Raw genomic sequence first — 19,070 nt, 5'->3', positions numbered from 1 at the left:
TCACTTGACTGGAAAAGATTAAGATAGGATAATGTCAAGAGCTGGCAGGGACATGAAGTCTGGAAACTCGGGTGGTCTGGTGTGGCTAAGGAGCCATTTGGGGGTGTCATCTGACACTGCTTTGTCCAACTAAGTATATGTAATTCTATGACCCAGTAATTCTGTTCCAAGTGTAAATGCCAACTGAACTGTAACCCAGATCCAGAGGAGACAGTGTAGGTGGATGTGAATTGTAATCTTATTTGTGGTGGCAAGGAGCTAAAGGCAACCTGGCTGTCCATCACTGAGAGAGGAGGGGGATACAATGTGATGGAAAGACCACCTGGCTGTTAGAGGCAAAGGACTAAATGTGCATGTAGTGACAGGAGGCACCATAAAAAATAGTGATTGTGAAAGAAGAAATGGAATAAGTTATAACTAAATGTCATTTATATAAATCTAAAACAAGCACGTGCATGTGCACACACATACACACAACGTCATTATAGCTATTTTGCATGTAAAAATGCACACTTTACATGCATTCAACTAGAATAACTGATGTGGGGAAATGGAAGTGAATGAGAATAGATACAACAAGAGAGGAGCCCTCCATGGACCAATGATGACATTGTGCCATGAAGCAGGGTATTATTAATTTGAGTCTGTTTCTGTGAGCCATAGTAAACAAACAAACAAACAACTACAAATTTGTTTATTTGATACATCAAGCTTTCTCCAAAGCAGGCCCATAAGCCTGCACATCCCCCCTGTCCTCAATGATCACTTCTTTTGTCCTGGAAAAGACCACACTCATCCATGACTGCCAGAAGACAGCTGATGACATCTCTACCTCCCCTTAATCCCATTGGTGAATTACCCATTATATTGTCATTCTCCATGTTACCCTCCAGGTGGTATAAATCTCTTACTGACTACTTATACTTGGGTTTCACGACCCTAAATCCCACATATGTAGATGTCCATGACAAAATGCCCATCTTTAATGATAACATTTTTTCATAATAGTCAATCATTTATAAACAACCTAAATGTCCATTCTTGAGGGACTGGTTAAATGATTATGATACATCCTTATAATACACTAACTACGCAGTCACAAAAGAAATTAAGTTCTTAATGCACCAACATAGTACTATCTTCTAGGCAAACTTTTAAGTAAAAAAATAATGTGGGAAATAGTATGAATTATATGCTACAAATTATGTTAAGGGGGGAAAGAATACTTAAATATCTAACATCTTAGAAAGAATATATAAGCAATTGATAATATTGGTTGTCACCTGGGAGGAGACACAGTGATTGTGGACAGAGGTAAGAGGGAGATTTTCTGCTTTGTTATATCTTTTGAATTTTTGAATCATATGAACGCATTAACTATTTTAAATTAATATTTAAAATCAAGCCCTGGCCAGGTAGCTCAGTTGTTTAGTGTGTTGTCCCGATACGCCAAAGTTGCGGGTTCAATCCCTGGTCAGGGCACATATGAGAATCAACTAATGAATGAATAAATGAGTGGAACAACAAGTTGATGTTTCTCTCTCTCCCTTCCTGTCTCTCTGAAATCAATTTTAAAAATTAAAATCAATAGAAAAATTATAAATTCACAATAGTCAAAGATTCAATTTTCATAACACTTCATATGTGGGTAGATAGATACTGAATAAACATGTTTAAATGATTTTACCTATGCCCTTTTATCAATAGTGACAAAGTTTATGTGGGGATTAAAACTAGGGGACTAAATTTAGAAAATAACCATATACATCAGAACATATACACCAAAGGAAGAACCTCCTCCTCAGTGGCCACCTTTAGAAGTAATACACTTACTTAAATGAAGCTGCTATTCCTGAGCCTATTTTGGATTTCTCTGATATAAAGTTTTTAAATTTGGGGTCCAGGGTGTCTGTGGATAAAATTCAGTGCACCTGTACACCAAATAGGGAAAAGTATCCTTATTTTTATTGACCTGTTCAAGAAATTTAATGTTTCCTTTAATTCTGAAAACATTAGTAATTCCTATGACTTTGTAACCAAGAGAAATCCTTGATCTTTTCATATTCCATTATTTTCATATAATATTTCCATTTTTACAGATACCTGGAAATCTCCATTCCAGGTAGATATTAGACTTATTTTTAGATCTTATTATTTATTGAAGAAGCAAATACGCTACTATTCTACAATTTTTAATATTTTGATAACTTTATTCAATACAATTGGCTCCATTGTGATACTATATATTTTATTTCATGCAGTGATGGAGTCCATAGGCTTTACCAGGGTGCCACGGGGTCCCACTGCACAGAAAGGTAGGTTGCACGAATAGAGGTCTAACTTCTGAGAAAGAAAAGGAGCCGTAATATTTTCTGACCGCTTATTTGTTTTGAAACAAAAAAGTTTTGGTTCGTGCAAAAACTAAATATACTCTCAAAGGATGAAGATCTGACACCATTAGAAATAATTTTGAAAAGTTCCATCAATATTATCAGGCCTTTTATTATATCTCATCTTCTAAACACGCAAATAATCTACTTGCTTAGTAAATGTTTCCGAGGGTTCATTATGTACCACGCACTATAGAAAATGCTGAGTAAAGTGCAGTGAGCAGGAGGTACAGTGCCTGCCTTGAGGGACCTGATGTTTTCATGGAAGAACCAGCCACAAAAAGTTAAATAAGTTACTCAGACGACCTCCGACATTTATATGTGCTGTGATGAAAGTAAAGCAGGACCCTGTTCTAATCTAGGGATCGAGAAGGAATACTAGTAACATGGGGACAAGGTGCCTGGTTCTGGCATTGCCCTCCTCGGTTCAAATCCGGGCTCCATGATCCAGCTACACAATCTCTCTAATCCCCAGTTACTGTTATCTGTAAAGTGAGCTTATTAACATTACCAACCTCAGAGGGTTGTTTTAAAGAACCGGCCACTCCTAACATCTTCCTAAGAACCAAGCACCAAATTTTGAAGATTTTAATGCATTTTCTTAGATGTGGATGAGATTGCACTTCAATCTAAATTATCCTAATTCACCCACCAGCACAGGTTAAAAATAAAGTGAGAGAATTATTAAAAACTGCACTTGTTCCTTACCACAGCCTACGAGAACACAGGGCCAGGGTGGCTGAGAAAAGTGAATGAGGGAGGTTGTCTGGCAGGCAGAGATGCTTCTAAGAAACTGTATAGTTAGCAGATAACAATCTCAAGAAGGAGAGAGATGGGTTCTATGACAAAGGGAGATTCCTCTACTCAGCATTTATTCAGAGTGAGCAAGACTGACAAGCTGCCTCTCTCATGGAGCCTGCATTCTAGTGGGAAAGAGAGACAATAAGCAGGCTCATAAACATCCAGCTGTGTAAATACAGAAAGACCATTCCGGGCAGTAAGACTTGCTCTAAAGAGAATAAGCAGGGCAAAGGGATGGGCAGTGACTGTATGAGGAGTTTGGAGGAATTTAAGCTGAGGAGTGAGCAGTCTCATCCACAGTTTTAAAAGGTCCCCGGCTTCTGTGTGGAAAACATGTTGGGTGAGGATAAGAAGGGAAGCAGGGAGACCTCTACGAGTAGGTGGTTACTCTAGTGGGCCTTGAGAGAGATGATGGCCGTTTGGACCGAAGTGGTGAAGGAGTGGATGGGAGATGCAGGTGGATGGATGAGTCAGCTGAAACAGGAAAAGCAGGCACAGAGGCAATCACAACAAAAAGTAACAGAATGGGCCCTTAGAGTGGAAAGAACACTCTGGATTATTCTGGTCCAACCCCTTAATTTCTGCAGATGAGGAAACCACATCCCAGGAGGGGGAAGTGGCTTGGCCATCATCTCTCTCTGAGACCCCTGACTTCATAACAGGACTCCTTCTGCTGAATTGGAGGTGGAGCAAGCATGCAGGGAAGAAAAAAGAAGAAAAGTGAGAGGGTGTGGAAGAGGGAGAAAAGAGAGAAGGAAAGGGGCAGTAAAGGGTCAAGGCACTCAAATTTGAAGGAAAAGAAAATGAGGGCAGGTGAATTAAAGGACGGGGGGGGGGGGTGAGGGGGAGAGGAAGGGGAGGATGGGACCTTGTTGCTGGGATTGTTTAGGGCTCAGGGCTTCCCGTTGAGGTGGGTTTAATAGACCATGACCTGGCTCACGCAGCTGTCAGGGCACCAGCAGCAGCAGTTGGAGCAGCTGGCAGCACCACCTGAGCCACAGGAAAACGGCAAGGGGACTGCAGATGGCAGGAAGTGGCTCTGGGCCAGAGCCAGGTTAGCCCGGGTCACGCTGCTCTGGCCCACCTCTTGGGACGGCAGAGTCTTCCCAAGGCAGCAGGAGAACAGGCCCATTCTTTCTCACCACCACCACGCTCACATCACCATGGTCATGGTCATCACGCTCTCGGTGCTGCCGCTTCCCTGCGTCAGGCAATGTGCTGGGACTTCACATGCATTTTTCTCTTTCATCCTCAGAATAACAAACCCTGGAGGGAAGTACAACTTTCCTTGGTTTAGAGATAAAGAAACTAAGGCTTAAGTGACTCCCCTAACACCATCTCAGAGCCAGGAAGTGGCAGAAAGCCCCTGCTATCGTGCGCTTTTTCTTTTCATTTCTTTTTAAAGAAAACATGGAGTGTTGAACAGACTTTGCAAGAGGTGCTGGTGAAGAGCCCGGTGCTTTCTCCCTTCCAGCAGCTGAAGGGTGCTTGGCCTGTGCTCTCCCAGCCTCCTGTCTGGTCCCCTCAGCCACCCCTTCCCCAAATGAAGGTTCAGACCCCCGTTACACAGGCAACTGGCAGAATACAAACAGAACTTTTTTAGAGTTTTTACACTGTTTCATATGTATAACTATTGACCTCTTTTCTTTCAAGGCCCTTTCAAATGTCACCCCTTCTATGAAGGTTTCATTTCTCTCCAGGCAAAATAAATCACTCCCTCCTTGGCGGCCTTATAGTCTTGCATTTTGGTCCGAAGCACTTACTTGCCTCCTTCATCATAACGTGGGCTTCTCGAGCAAAGAAACTGCGTTTTAATCCTTTCTGTATCCTTGGCACCTAGTACAGCACCTGGCACTGCAGAAGCCATCCGTAAATATTAACTAAATTGCAAAGCAAAAAATGGAAAGGGCCTCTGTTGGGGCCTCTATAAGCTGTCTCCAACCTTATTTCCTTAATTCAGAAACTCAAATGAAGGAAGACCTTGTCATTTCCATGAGCACACTCTTGGTGAGGGATTAAATAACTGTGGATTTCTTTTGGAAGAATAACTAATAAAAGTATTTTATAAGGATGTGAGTTATAAAACTGACCTGAGTTTTAGAGGTAAATATTATATGACACATGATATTGATACATTTTTACATGTTACTATGTGTAACGTTATTGCAAATTCAATTTATTTGGTCTTTGTAGCTCCTGTTTTATTATTAACTGAAACTTCATAGATAGCATCGTTCTCACTGACATGCACTGAAGATAAAAACACACTGTATTTTTCTCATCTATCTTTGCCTTGTTTTTTATTAAAAATATAGACATGAGCAAAATGAAAAAGGAATGGCAGTACGCATACTGAAATCACAATTTAGATTCAAGACAATAATCCAGAACCACCATACCTGTGGATTCACCCACAGTGGGCGCTCGCTGGGGCTCAAAGAGCAGAGGACAGCCTGGGGCCCTGTGTGATTCCCAGTACAGCCCCTCAGATGTGTCCTCCTTTTCTCCACGCTAGATACCAGAATACAAATATGCAAGGATGATGTCACGCCAGGGGCAACTTTCAATCTTCCCTAATTATATTTAAAAGCACTTGATTTACAAACTTCAGAAATTTAACAAGTAGTCGTGTAATTAACTATTATTAGTAGTATAATGTAAATCCTTATCTGAGGCAACAAATAGGGTCATACTTATAAAAATTATGTCTTTCAGACACCTATTTTTCTCAAAATGGAATTTTCTCCACTGAAAGTCATCCTCCAAAGTGGTGCTTCCCCTGCACCCCCAAATGCCTCTGCCTATTACAGTCAGCACATGGCATCTCCCAAGTTTTCCTCTCAGGACCTGGCTCTGATTAGCTGATATACCTGGGATCCGCCATGAAACCTTCCTGAAGACCCCTCAGCATTGCAGCATGGATGGTGGCTAAATGCTAATGTTGCTGCTGTTGGCTATTATTCCCGAAGCCAGCAAACTGCAGGATGCCAGCATGGGGCCGTTTCCATGAACAGAAAACAGGGAGGGAGAGCTGTCTTCTCCCTAATTCTGAACTATGTTGCATTTTCTATGGCTGCTATAACAAATTATTTTGAACTCAGTGACTTAGACCAACACAACTTTTTCCTTATGTTCCTGGAGATCAGGAGTCCAACAGGGGCCTTACTTGGCTAAAATCAAGGTGTTGGCAGGGCTACAGGTTTTTGTTTTGTTTTGTTTTTTTCTGAAGGCTCTAGGGATAATCCATTTCCTTGTCCTTTTCCGTTTCTAGACATAGCCTGCACTTCTTGGCTCACAGCCTCCTCCTCCATCTTTTAAGCCAACAATGTCAATGTCCCATCTCTCTAATCTTTCTTCCACACTCATTGGTGCCTGGAACTCTGTTCTCCTGCCTTCCTCTTCCACGTTTAAAGACCCTTTTGATTACGTTAGGCCCACTCCACTAACCCGTGGTAATATCCCTATCTTAAAACCAACTGATTAGCCATCTTAATTCCATCTGGAACCTTAACCCCGCCCCCCACCTTTGCCATGTAACCTGACACAGTCATAGGTTCTGAGGATTAGGACAGGGACATCTTTGGAAGTGGGGGTATTATTCTGCTTACCATGTATACTTTGTCCCTTGAACTCCAAGGCAAGATTTTTCACGTCCAAAGTTTCTGGTGTCATTAATTAACATATTACTAGTATAGTAAGGTTACAGGAAATCAAAGTTAATATGCTAAAAATAAATTTTATGTCTAGATACCATTAGCACACAATTAGAAAATAAACAACACAATACAATACCATTTGCAACAGCATCCAGGAATATCAAGTACCTAGAAAGAAATTAATAAAGGATATGCAAAAATTCAGCACTAAAAACTGCAAAATGGTACTGAGAGAAATTAAAGACTACCTTTTGTAAAAATGAAATGTACTATGTTCACAGATTAGAAGACTCAATATTGTTAAGAGAGTAACACTTCTAAACTGATCTATAGATTCAATACAATTTCAAAAATATTACCAATAGGATTTTTATTAGAAATTGACAAGCTGACTCTAAAATGTGAAAAGGAAACATCAGTCATTTATGGTCAATATTATTCCAATTCAGTTGAAAAATATATTGAGGTTCTTCTATGTTCCAATAGGTATAATAAAAGAGAGAGCAGCAGTATAATGAAATAATAAGACACCTCTGGGTTCAAATCCAGCTGCTACCTACAACTTTCCCACGCTCAGCAGAATTTCTCAGAGTCTTCTAGGGAGGGGTATGAAATAAAGAATGGTATCGTCTGGAAAGGCACCCAAGGAGGCTTAGATATAGCTCAGCCTTCCTGCCACCCGACCACAACCACCTGGATAGAGAAGCATTGTTCTAAATGAATCTTTCAAGTGATGCTATGCCATTAGATTTGGAAAGGACCTTAGAGAATATTATATTTAACCAAACTCCTCGAGTTTCAAAAAAAAAGAGGTCCAAATCGGGTGAATTGGCTTGCTCAACATCATAAGCTCAAGGTGATTGTTACTTATCAAAGTTAGATCACAGCCCAGCCCTAGCTACCAGCATCTGAGTACAAACTTGAGCGTGGACCTCTGAAATTGACCTGAAAACATGGGGGGGTAACATCTAATTTTTTTCATATACTTTGAGGAGAAATAAGATAATTTCTAATGTTTAACAAATTGCTTGACACAAGGCACTCAATTGTTTCTTTCCTCTTTCCCTCTCTATTTTCTACATCTAGCTGACCTCCCTTTAAATATATGCTCCAACATATGCATCAGTTAGAAATTTTTTAAAAGTAAATTAAAATATAGTTAACACTTAATATTATATTAGATTAAGGTGTATAATATTACTTATTCAGCATTTATATTCCTAATGAAGTGATCACCACAGTAAGTCTGTGACCATCTGTCACATACATAGTTATTCAAATGTACTGACTATATTCCTGGTGCTGTGCTTTACCTCCCATGATTGCTTTATAACTAGATATTTGTATTCATTATTCCCCTTCACCTTTTTTGCCCTTTCTCCCACCTCCTTCCCCTCTGGCAATCGCCAGTTTGTTCTCTTTATCTAAGAGTCTGCTTCTGTTTTGTTTTGTCAGTTCATTTATTTTGTTTTTTAGATTCCACATGTAAGTGAAACCATATGGTATTTGTCCTCTGTCTGACTTATTCCACTTAGTATAATACCCTTTAGTTCCATCCATTTTGTCACAAATGGCAAGATTTCATTATTCTTTATGACTGTGTCATATTTGGTGAGGATGTAGAGAAAAGGGAACCCTTGTGCACTGTTGGTGGGACTGCAAATTGGTGCAGCTACTAAGGATTCCTCAAAAAATGAAAAATAGAACTACCATATGACTCAGCAATTTCACTCCTGGGTGTCTGTCCAAAGAAAACAAAAGCACTAACTCGAAAAGATATATGCATCCCTATGTTTGCTGTGGCACTGTTTACAATATTTCTGTTGCAGATAACAGAATTCTATTCAGGCTCACATAAGCAAAGTGTGGGATCTGTTGTAAGGACAAGGGGTATCATGAGGACTCCAAAGTCAAGAACTCAACCAGGATTCAGAAAATCATTCGAACCAGAAATCCATATCTATTTATATAACCCCCCCCCCACTCCCTTCCACTCTCTCTCTAAAAAAAACAAAAACAAAAAAACAAAGAAATTCCAAAATTTCTGACACAGATTTTTTTCCATTTATCAACCCAATCTCAATCGCACTATTTTATTCCCAATCCCAAATTCCTGGGAATGAGACCTCGGTTGGCCAGTAGCAAAAAAGGTCCAGCAGAGTCACACAACATCAAGTAACTGCTGAGGAGTCACCACTCAAGGTGAAAAGAACAGTCCATGGAGGCCATTGTCAGGTGAGCAGAGTTTCCTACAAATCTACTACAATGTGCTGGCAACTTGTTGGTAGGTATCAAAGAGGAATCCCTTCCATATTTGAAAGGCTTCCAGCTTAAAGTATAGCTCAGAAAGGGGCCACCATGCAATAGCTCATGTCTCAGCGTGGACACATGGAGGATTTATTTTATATATTTCCAAAGCTCCCTGTTGATTCATTAAATACTCAGAGTCATGGCCACAGAACAAGTTTTCTCAATATCTTTCCTTGACTTAATCATGAGGATGGTTAGGGCAGATACTCTTGCCCTTAACACTTATGGGAAAACTGTTTTTTAAGGGAATCATTTTATTTCAGATAGTCTTGGCTATAGAACAAGGGACCCTTTCATGGAGTTGCTGTGAAAAGCTGCCATGAAATATCAGGAAAAATAGTTACTTAATGTTTGTCTGCTGTTCAGCAGTTTTTCTCAGAATCCAGCTACTCTCCATCTCAGCAGTGTGGTTTTCTTCTTGTATTCACGACTGCCTGTCTAATGAATGAATTACATGTTAACTAATTATAGAAAATTAGATTTTTTTCAGGACTTACATGGTCTTTTATTGGCAAAACCAATCACCCCTCTAAGGTTCAGATTTCATTAATTTTATCCTTAATTAAAACCACTGATTTTAGTGGAAAATTAAATGAACAACATGCTTTTCTAATGGATGTAAGCTTATACTGTGCAAATACTGAAGAGGCATGCATTACTACAAGCAGTGCTTGGGTTTGTCAGTAAAAAAAGAAAAGTTAGCACAAGTCTTTTATATCCCCAAATGATGGCAGCTCTGCTTTGGATTTTTGCTAATGCTAGGCAGAAAATATTGCTCAGAAGTTTCAAATTCAATTCTCAGCTAGGCCATTCTGTGGCCATTCTCAGCTAGATTTTCTGCATGTTTGGAAAAATCAGAATTGATCTAAGTTGAAAATTATGTGTACCTAAGGCACAGCTCTTCCCACACTGGTGGATGTTGACAGCACTGAGGTCTAGCTCCAAGCCCAGGATTTTTATATGGATGAGCGAGGATGAAGAGCTGAATAGAAGGGAGACTTAACTCAAGGAAGTAGGACGTGTGCCCAACACCTTTGCTCTGCACAGTGAATTGAAAAGTTCACAGGTGAGCTTGTGTGTGTCTCTCACCTTTCCACACTGGATCAACCCACTACATTCTGTAAATTAACTGCTTCCTTGGTAGCTTACTTTCTTTTCCATTAATAACTCCTCTGAGAAACAATTAGAGTCCTATCAAAGAAGAACATGACTCCAAGCAAACCCACACTAAGAGTTAATAAGAGCTGCAAAGACAGACCCCTTCCTCCCAACACCTATTGGAAAATGAGCAGTTAAAATGTTTGGGTACAGTAATCATCGCATTGCAACAACTTCCTCCCCTAATATACAAATCTTTATATTTAAAAATTTGACCTTTAAAAATTAGTCCCATAGGAATCTTTGAATGAGTGTACCAGGATTTTTACTGTAGCACTACATCTAAAAGAAAAAACTTGAAAATGAAGTTACATGTCCATCTTTAGGGCAATGTTAAATGATGCAGCACCATATGATGGAAGACTAAGTGGCCAGTAAAAGGAATGGAGTACAGTTATATATTAGAACATGGAAGGTGAAAAAAGCAACACAATACATATATTAAAAATTAATTTTTGTAAAAATACATTTCTATGGACTTGTGTGTGGTATATACAAACAAAGATTCAAAGAATATGCAACAAACTGTTAATAGCAAAAAGTGGGCTGTAATGGATGGTAAAAGAATAATTTACACTTTTTTACTTTATACACTTTGAGGCTGTTTGAATTTCCTACCCTTGGGAGACATTATTTTATAATTAAAAAATAAATATGATTGGCTGCAGAATTTCAGTTAGGGATGATGTAAAAGCTATGGAGATGAATGCTTGTGGTGGTTTCACAACAGTGTGAATGTGCTTGATGTCACTGAACTGTACATTTAACAATATTAAATAGTAAATTTCATGTTATGAATACTTTACAATAAAAAATGGCAAGAGACACATGTCTTTCACAAGGGTATCTCCATTACATAAGGAATGAGCAGTGTGTGACTTTAAAGATGAGGCTGGACCTGTTTGTAAAGTACTCTGAATATGGTGCCAATGAATTATACGTGACTAGAGGCCCGATGCACAAAATTCATGCAAGGGGCTTGGCCCTTGCAGCCCTGACTGCCTCGGCCTGCCCTCGCAGCCCCAGCTTCATCTGGAAGGTCATCCAGACGGTCATCCGGAAGGTCGTCTGGATGGTCGTTCTGCTATTCAGTCTAATTAGCATATTAGCTCTTTATTATATAGGTTAAGGTCTTAGAGTGACAGATAATGTCCTTGTGAAGTTAACATAAGGGTCCCTTCAGCCATGAGCATCATAGGAGGCTTCTCTTTGGTAAAGTAGATATTTAGGGGGAAGTTCTTCATGATATCACATCACTATTACTTCAATCCCTTTCCCCCAAGTAACAATGTTTTCAGTCTTCAAACTAAGGCCACTGAGAATAGTGTAATATCTTAATGCATTTGTATACAACTTCTTACAAATTTTATTTAATTAGACTTGCACTGAAATTACTTAAGAGTCCGTATTATATTTTCTGACCACTTATGTCTATGGAATTATAATTTTCAAGCTCATGCATTCCATATTTGACATAAGAAACAGTTTTCAGCATTTATAAGATAGAAAGAAATAAGGGGCCAAGGCCAGCTTACACTTCTATCAAGGAGTGTCTTTAATTTTAAGTGAATCAATCAATAACATATGCTGAGTGCCTGCTGTATGATCAAGGTAGGACATACAAAGAAGCATACTACAAGTGCCTGCACTTAAGGGGTTTACACCTGTCGAGGAAATAACTAATATACAAAGAATTGAGTTGAGCTGAATTGAATTAAACTAGATTGGATTAGATCAGAGTGGATTAGAATGAATTGGATTCTTTCTGATTTGATACAACTAACACTTAATAACCACTAAGATATCCCACTGAGCAAGATTGTATGGGTTTGAAGAAGAGAATAAAAATACTAATAAAATATGTTTCCTCTCCTACAACATTCACAGTTGAAAACAGCAGAGATGAACTAACTGACATGCAAGTCATACTGTAACTGTTATACAGTTTAAGTTATAAACTCACATTATGAAGAGGACTGGACTCATAATATCTGTGGTGATCAGAGCAACTTGTATAAAAGAGTTGAATCCAGGAACAGACCGGAAGGGGTATGGGGAAGGGTTATTCAGGTTGAGAGAACAGCTTGAGCAAAGGCCTGGAGGTGGGAATGTGCCAGCTCAGGGAACAGAGAGTGGTTCATTTTGGGCTGGGGGGGTTGGGGGGGAGGCAGGGTTCTCTGCAGGAGATAAATTAGGGGAGGGAGATTGGGGCCAGAGCCTTGAGGCACTTGTGAGGAATCAGAGTCCAAGGGCTTCAGAGGTTGAAGGGAACTCAGTGTTGAACTAATGGAGGTTTTACCTACAGGAAGCCACCACCTCTCACCCAGGTCACTACACCAGCTTTTAACTGTTCTTCCCATCCCTGCTCCGTTTCTCACACAGCAGCCAGAATGGTCCTTTGGAGACTGCAAGTCAAATCATGTCACACTTCTGCCCAGAATCTTTCCTTTGTCTCCTTCTCTCTTAGAATAAGTTCAAAATATTAACATGACCTTGAGACCATGCAGGTAAGGGTTCCACCTTTCAGGCCTCATTGTGTACCAAGCAAAACATCCGTCTCTTCCATATGCTTCAGTCTACCGAAACTGCTGCTCCCTGATCCAGACTGCTCCACAGCGTCTCTGGGCCAATTGCAATGATGGAAAATAGCAGATGACCAATAACTCACTGTGAAATAAAGTAAGGGATACAGGTATATATGCATGAATGAGTCACCTCTACAAGATTCATTTCAAGTACCATTCACCCTTATCATGGAATGACTGCAGGGGCAAGAGACTCCCTATTCTATCCGGAGAGCAAAAGACAAATGGGAACATATGGAGAAAGAATCTGAGAATGGTCAGGAAGACGTTAGAGCAGGAACTAGGGCGTTGCTGAACTGATCCTCCATGGAGTCCAGATTGGGCAAGAGAAATCAGAAAGGGGTTCTAGCCTGAGGACACAGTATAGGCCGACTAGGTCCCAGAGGGTGTGAGAGACACATGTTTGTAAGATTCTGGTTGCAGAGGGATTCAGAAAGGTCAAGACCGCAGAAGAGAAGACCTGCTTGAGGCAGGGCTGCCAGGCTGGTGTGGAGAAGAGCATAAGAATCAAGGTCAAGAAATTGTTGGAACAAGAGCTGAAGTCACCAGGGACAATAGCTCACCACTGGACCCTTTTTATGGTATATATAATTATAATTCCACATTTTTTGTTGGCTTACTTACTATTGTCTAATTTTACCCCAAACTAGATTATAATCTCCTCAAGGGCAGGGAACAAGTATGTTGCAGTGTACTATCTGATATCTGTCAAAATCAGAGATACTCAAACTCATTGGACAATGAAGGAATGACTGAATGAATGAATGCATGACTACACCTCACTGTCTGTCATCCATCTTTGCAATTGGAAGGTGATTTTGCTCATGGCAGTTGTGTGATGTGGGTGAAAAACACTTGACACTGGAGAGTTGTGAAGACACAGTTTTACAAACTGTTAAACTGTGGATTTTATGTAACTGTTTGTGTTATTCTTTAGTTGCTTAATTTGTTCCCTCCACTCTGAAAGTGTATATCCTTGAAGGTCAAGGCCCAAGTCTTACATAAGATTGCATTTCTATCCCCAAAGCATCCAGCAAATGCTGGGAAAATAATAAACAGATGTATGGCATCCTTGAGGGGAGGTTTTGCAGTTAAACAGACTTTTGTAGTTAGATGAAACTGCCCCTACCAGTGATTTTCATACTTTATTCAGTGTCTTCATCTGCAAAATAGGGACAAAAACCAGAATATATGGGGTTGATGTAAAGCTCGAGCGAGATAATAACCAGTTATCAGTGCCAGGCACATAGCACTTATGCACTGAGCTAAAGATTAAAATATTTTTTAATCTGTTGTCTGGGCTGTGTAAAGTACAGTTATACATAGTTTTTCACTGTTTACAACAACACTCTTTTCTTTTTTAGTGCGTTGGCTATAAGGAGCATTTTCTTTCCTGGTTTGCTTCAGCAGCAGTGCTTCCTGACCCTGGTGACCAATTCTGCAGGGCAAGGTTAGTCTGTATGCTCCTTTGGGGGCAGGGGCGGGGCTCCTAACCTCAGGGGCTGATAAGGGCATGCACAGCTCCATGCTGTCCTCTGGCGGTCATATTGTGGTCTGCCCCTCCCTGCACTGACTTTTCCAGTGTAGACATTAAGGTACAAAGATGAACTATAGGCAGAAAACCAATAAAGACATACCCTGGAGATTATTAGGTAGTGGTGAGGGTTGCACTGCACCCATTGTTTTGTTTGCCTCAGTTCCTCTTATTGTCATGCTCCCACCTCCACCATATGACTACTAGAAAGAAGGTGCATCTGTACCAATGAAAAACTCAGCATCTTCAAGGGTGATAAGATCTTGAAGCTCAGTCAAGGTAGTTCCAAAGCTCTGAGAGGGCCAGTGTCCAGCTTACGAGATCACACAGCTAAACTATGACTTTGGCCTCTTAAGTCCTGTATGATACCACCTACCATAAAATGGTGCTCACCATAAAATACAACTTCCTTCAGGACGACTTCCACATTGCCTCAGCTGAAATTAACCTAAATGACCACTGTAGGTCCAGGAACCATCTCACTTTTTTCACTTTCCCCCATCCTTCACATCCAATAAATAAGCAAACCATTTGTTTTTCCAAATTATATATCTGTCTACTCTTCTCCATTGATGCTCTCTCTTGCTTAGATGACTACAGTTGTTTCCTAGTGGCTCCTTCTTCTTTCTCTCTCCTTCCATCCCTTTCAGAATTCTCTCTCCATCCAGGAGCCAGAATGAGTTGTTGTCAGATCATGGATCAGTCCTATTTAAAGTCCTTCTCTTTGCACTTAAAATAGGTCAACCATTCACCATGGTCTACGTGTTCCTGTGTGACTCCAATCTCATCACCCACTTGGTTCTCCACATTGCATCCAACCTCATCCCTTTTCTATGCCTCCAAGGCCAGCCTTTGCCTTTGCACTTGCTGTTCTCCCTGCCTGGAATAGTCTTCCTTGTGCCCTCCTGATGGATGGCTCTTCTTCCTTCTTCTCAGTTTAGATATAGCCTCATAAACAGCCTGCAATATCCACCCTACTTAAAGCATCCTCTCTCCCATTATTCTTTTCTCATTATTCTTGATCATGTCTCCCTAATAATTTTCTTCATAACAATAATTATTCTTTGTAATTATCTTCTTTATTTGTTTATTGAATGTCCTCTATTGGAATGTACCTTCTAGGAGGACACAGATTTTGCCTTCACAATGCTATATTATCAGTGCATGGGATATAATAGATGCCCCAAACAAGTGTGGAATCTAAACAAACAAACAAACAAACCAAAAGACTAATAAAAACAAAGACCAAAGTGATGGTTACCAGAATGAAGGGGGTGGTAGAATGGGTAAAAATAGTGAAGGGGAATAGAATCAATAATATTGTGGTAAGTTTGAATGATGACAGATGATCACTAGAATTAGTGGAGTGATCTCATTGTAAGGCATAAAAATGCTGAATCACTATATTATACACATGAAACTAATATAACTAAAGTAATATTGTATACCAATGATACTTAAATAATAAACAAACAAATTTTTAAAAGTGCCTGTTGCTAGTCCTGAGAGGAAAGTTTATAGCTCTACAGGCCTATCTCAAAAAACAAGAAAAAATGGTAGTCAATCATCTAACTCTACAACTCAAAGAATTAGAAAGAGAGCAACAAGAAAACCCCAGAGTGAGCAGAAGGAAGGAGATAATAAAGATTAGAGCAGAAATCAATGACATAGAGACCAAAAAAACAATACAGAAAATCAATGAAACCAAGAGCTGGTTCTTTGAAAGGATAAACAAGATTGACAAACCCCTAGCCAGGCTCACCAAGAAGCAAAGAGAGAGGTCCCAAATAAACCAAATCAGAAATGATAGAGGCGAAATAACAACAGACCCCACAGAAATACAAATGATTGTTAAACAATACTACGGACAACTCTACTCCAACAAACTAGACAACCTGGAGGAAATGGACAAATTCCTAGAAAAATACAACATTCCAAAACTCAAACAGGAAGAATCTAAAAACCTCAATAGGCCAATAACTATGGAAGAAATTGAAGCAGTCATCAGAAAGCTTTCAGCAAACAAAAGTCCAGGACCAGACGGCTTCACAGGGGAGTTTTACCAAACATTCAAGGAAGAACTAAAACCTACCCTCCTCAGACTACTACAAAAAATTCAAGAGGAAGGAACACTTCCAAGCTCATTCTATGAAGCCAGCATCACCCTAATACCAAAACCAGGTAAAGACATCACAATGAAAGAGAATTACAGGCCAATATCCCTCATGAACATAGATGCCAAAATCCTCAACAAAATCTTAGCAAATCGGATCCAGCAGTACATCAGAAGAATCATACACCATGACCAAGTAGGATTTATCCCAGAGATGCAAGGATGGTACAACATCCGTAAATCAATAAATGTGATACATCACATAAACAAATTGAAAGAAAAAAACCACATGGTCATATCAATTGATGCAGAAAAAGCATTCGACAAAATCCAACACCCATTTTTGATAAAAACTCTCAGAAAGGTGGGAATAGAAGGATCATACCTCAACATAATAAAAGCCATATATGACAGGCCCACAGCCAACATCATACTCAATGGACAAAAACTAACACCATTTCCCCTAAGAACAGGAACAAGACAGGGATGCCCACTCTCACCACTCCTGTTCAACATAGTACTGGAAGTATTAGCCATTGCAATTAGGCAAGAAGAAGAAATAAAAGGCATCCAAATTGGAAAAGAGGAAGTAAAACTGTCCTTATTTGCAGATGACATGATATTATACATACAAAACCCTAGAGACTCCATCAAAAAGCTACTAGACTTAATACATGAATTTGGCAATGTAGCAGGATACAAAATTAACCCCAAGAAATCTGAGGCATTTCTATACTCCAATAGTGAACTTTCAGAAAGAGAGATTAGAAAAACAATCCCATTTACCATCGCACCAAAAAAATTAAGATACCTAGGAATAAACTTAACTAAAGAGGTTAAAGACCTCTACTCAGAAAACTACAGGACGTTGAAAAAAGAGATAGAGGAAGACATAAACAGATGGAAGAACATACCATGTTCTTGGATTGGTAGAATCAACATCATTAAAATGTCTATACTAACCAAAGCAATCTATACATTCAACGCACTCCCCATTAAAATACCAATGGCCTTCTTCAAAGATCTAGAACGAACTTTCCAAAAATTCATCTGGAATAAAAAAAGACCCCGAATAGCTGCAACGATCCTGAGAAAGAACAAAGTAGGCGGGATCTCAATGCCAGATATCAAGCTGTATTACAAAGCCACTGTTCTCAAAACTGCCTGGTACTGGCACAAGAACAGACATATAGATCAGTGGAATAGAATAGAGAGTCCAGAAATTAGCCCGAAACAATATGCTCAATTAATTTTTGACAAAGGAGGCATGAACATACAATGGAGCCAAGATAGTCTCTTCAATAAATGGTGTTGGGAAAATTGGACAGATATATGCAAGAAAATGAAACTAGACCACCAACTTACACCATACACAAGAATAAACTCAAAATGGATAAAGGACTTAAATGTACGACAGGAAACCATAAAAATTCTAGAAGAATACAAAGGCAACAAAATCTCAGACATATGCCAAAACAATTTCTTCACTGATACAGCTCCTAGGGCAGTTGAAACTAAAGAGAAACTGAACAAATGGGACTACATCAAAATAAAAAGCTTCTGCACAGCAAAAGAAACCATCAACAAAACAACAAGAAAACCCACCTTGTGGGAAAACATATTTGCCAACGTCATATCTGATAAGGGCTTAATCTCCAAAATTTATAGGGAACTCATACAACTTAACAAAAAGAAGATAAACAATCCAATCAAAAAATGGGCAAAGGATCTAAATAGACACCTTTCAAAAGAGGACATTCAGAAAGCCAAGAGACATATGAAAACATGCTCAAAGTCACTAATCATCCGAGAGATGCAAATCAAAACAACAATGAGGTACCATCTCACACCTGTCAGAATGGCCATCATCAACAAATCAACAAACGACAAGTGCTGGAGAGGATGTGGAGAAAAAGGAACACTTGTGCACTGCTGGTGGGAATGCAGACTGGTGCAGCCACTATGGAAGGCAGTATGGAGGTTCCTCAAAAAATTGGAAATGGAACTCCCATTTGACCCTGTGATCCCACTTCTAGGAATATATCCCAAGAAACCAGAAACACCAATCAGAAAGGATATATGCACCCAGATGTTCATAGCAGCACAATTCACCATAGCTAAGATCTGGAAACAGCCTAAGTGCCCATCAGTAGATAAATGGATTAGAAAACTGTGGTACATCTACACGATGGAATACTATGCTGCTGTTAAAAAGAAGGAACTCTTACCATTTGCAACAGCATGGATGGAACTGGAGAGCATTATGCTAAGTGAAACAAGCCAGTCAATGAAGGAAAAATACCACATGATTTCACTCTTTTGTGGATAATTAAGACCATTACAAACTTTTGAACAATAATAAATACAGTGGCAGAGCTGCCTCAAACTGATTGTCGAACTGCAGTGGGAAGGCCAGGGAGGGTTGGGGGACAGGAGGGAGGGGAGTAAGAGATCAACCGAAGGACTTGTATGCATCCATATAACCATAACTAATGGACATAAGACACTGGGGGGTAAGGGAGG

Source organism: Myotis lucifugus, unplaced genomic scaffold (genome assembly GCF_000147115.1).
Source record: "Myotis lucifugus unplaced genomic scaffold, Myoluc2.0 scaffold_28, whole genome shotgun sequence".
Classification (NCBI taxonomy): domain Eukaryota; kingdom Metazoa; phylum Chordata; class Mammalia; order Chiroptera; family Vespertilionidae; genus Myotis; species Myotis lucifugus.
This window is presented reverse-complemented; position numbering follows the sequence as displayed.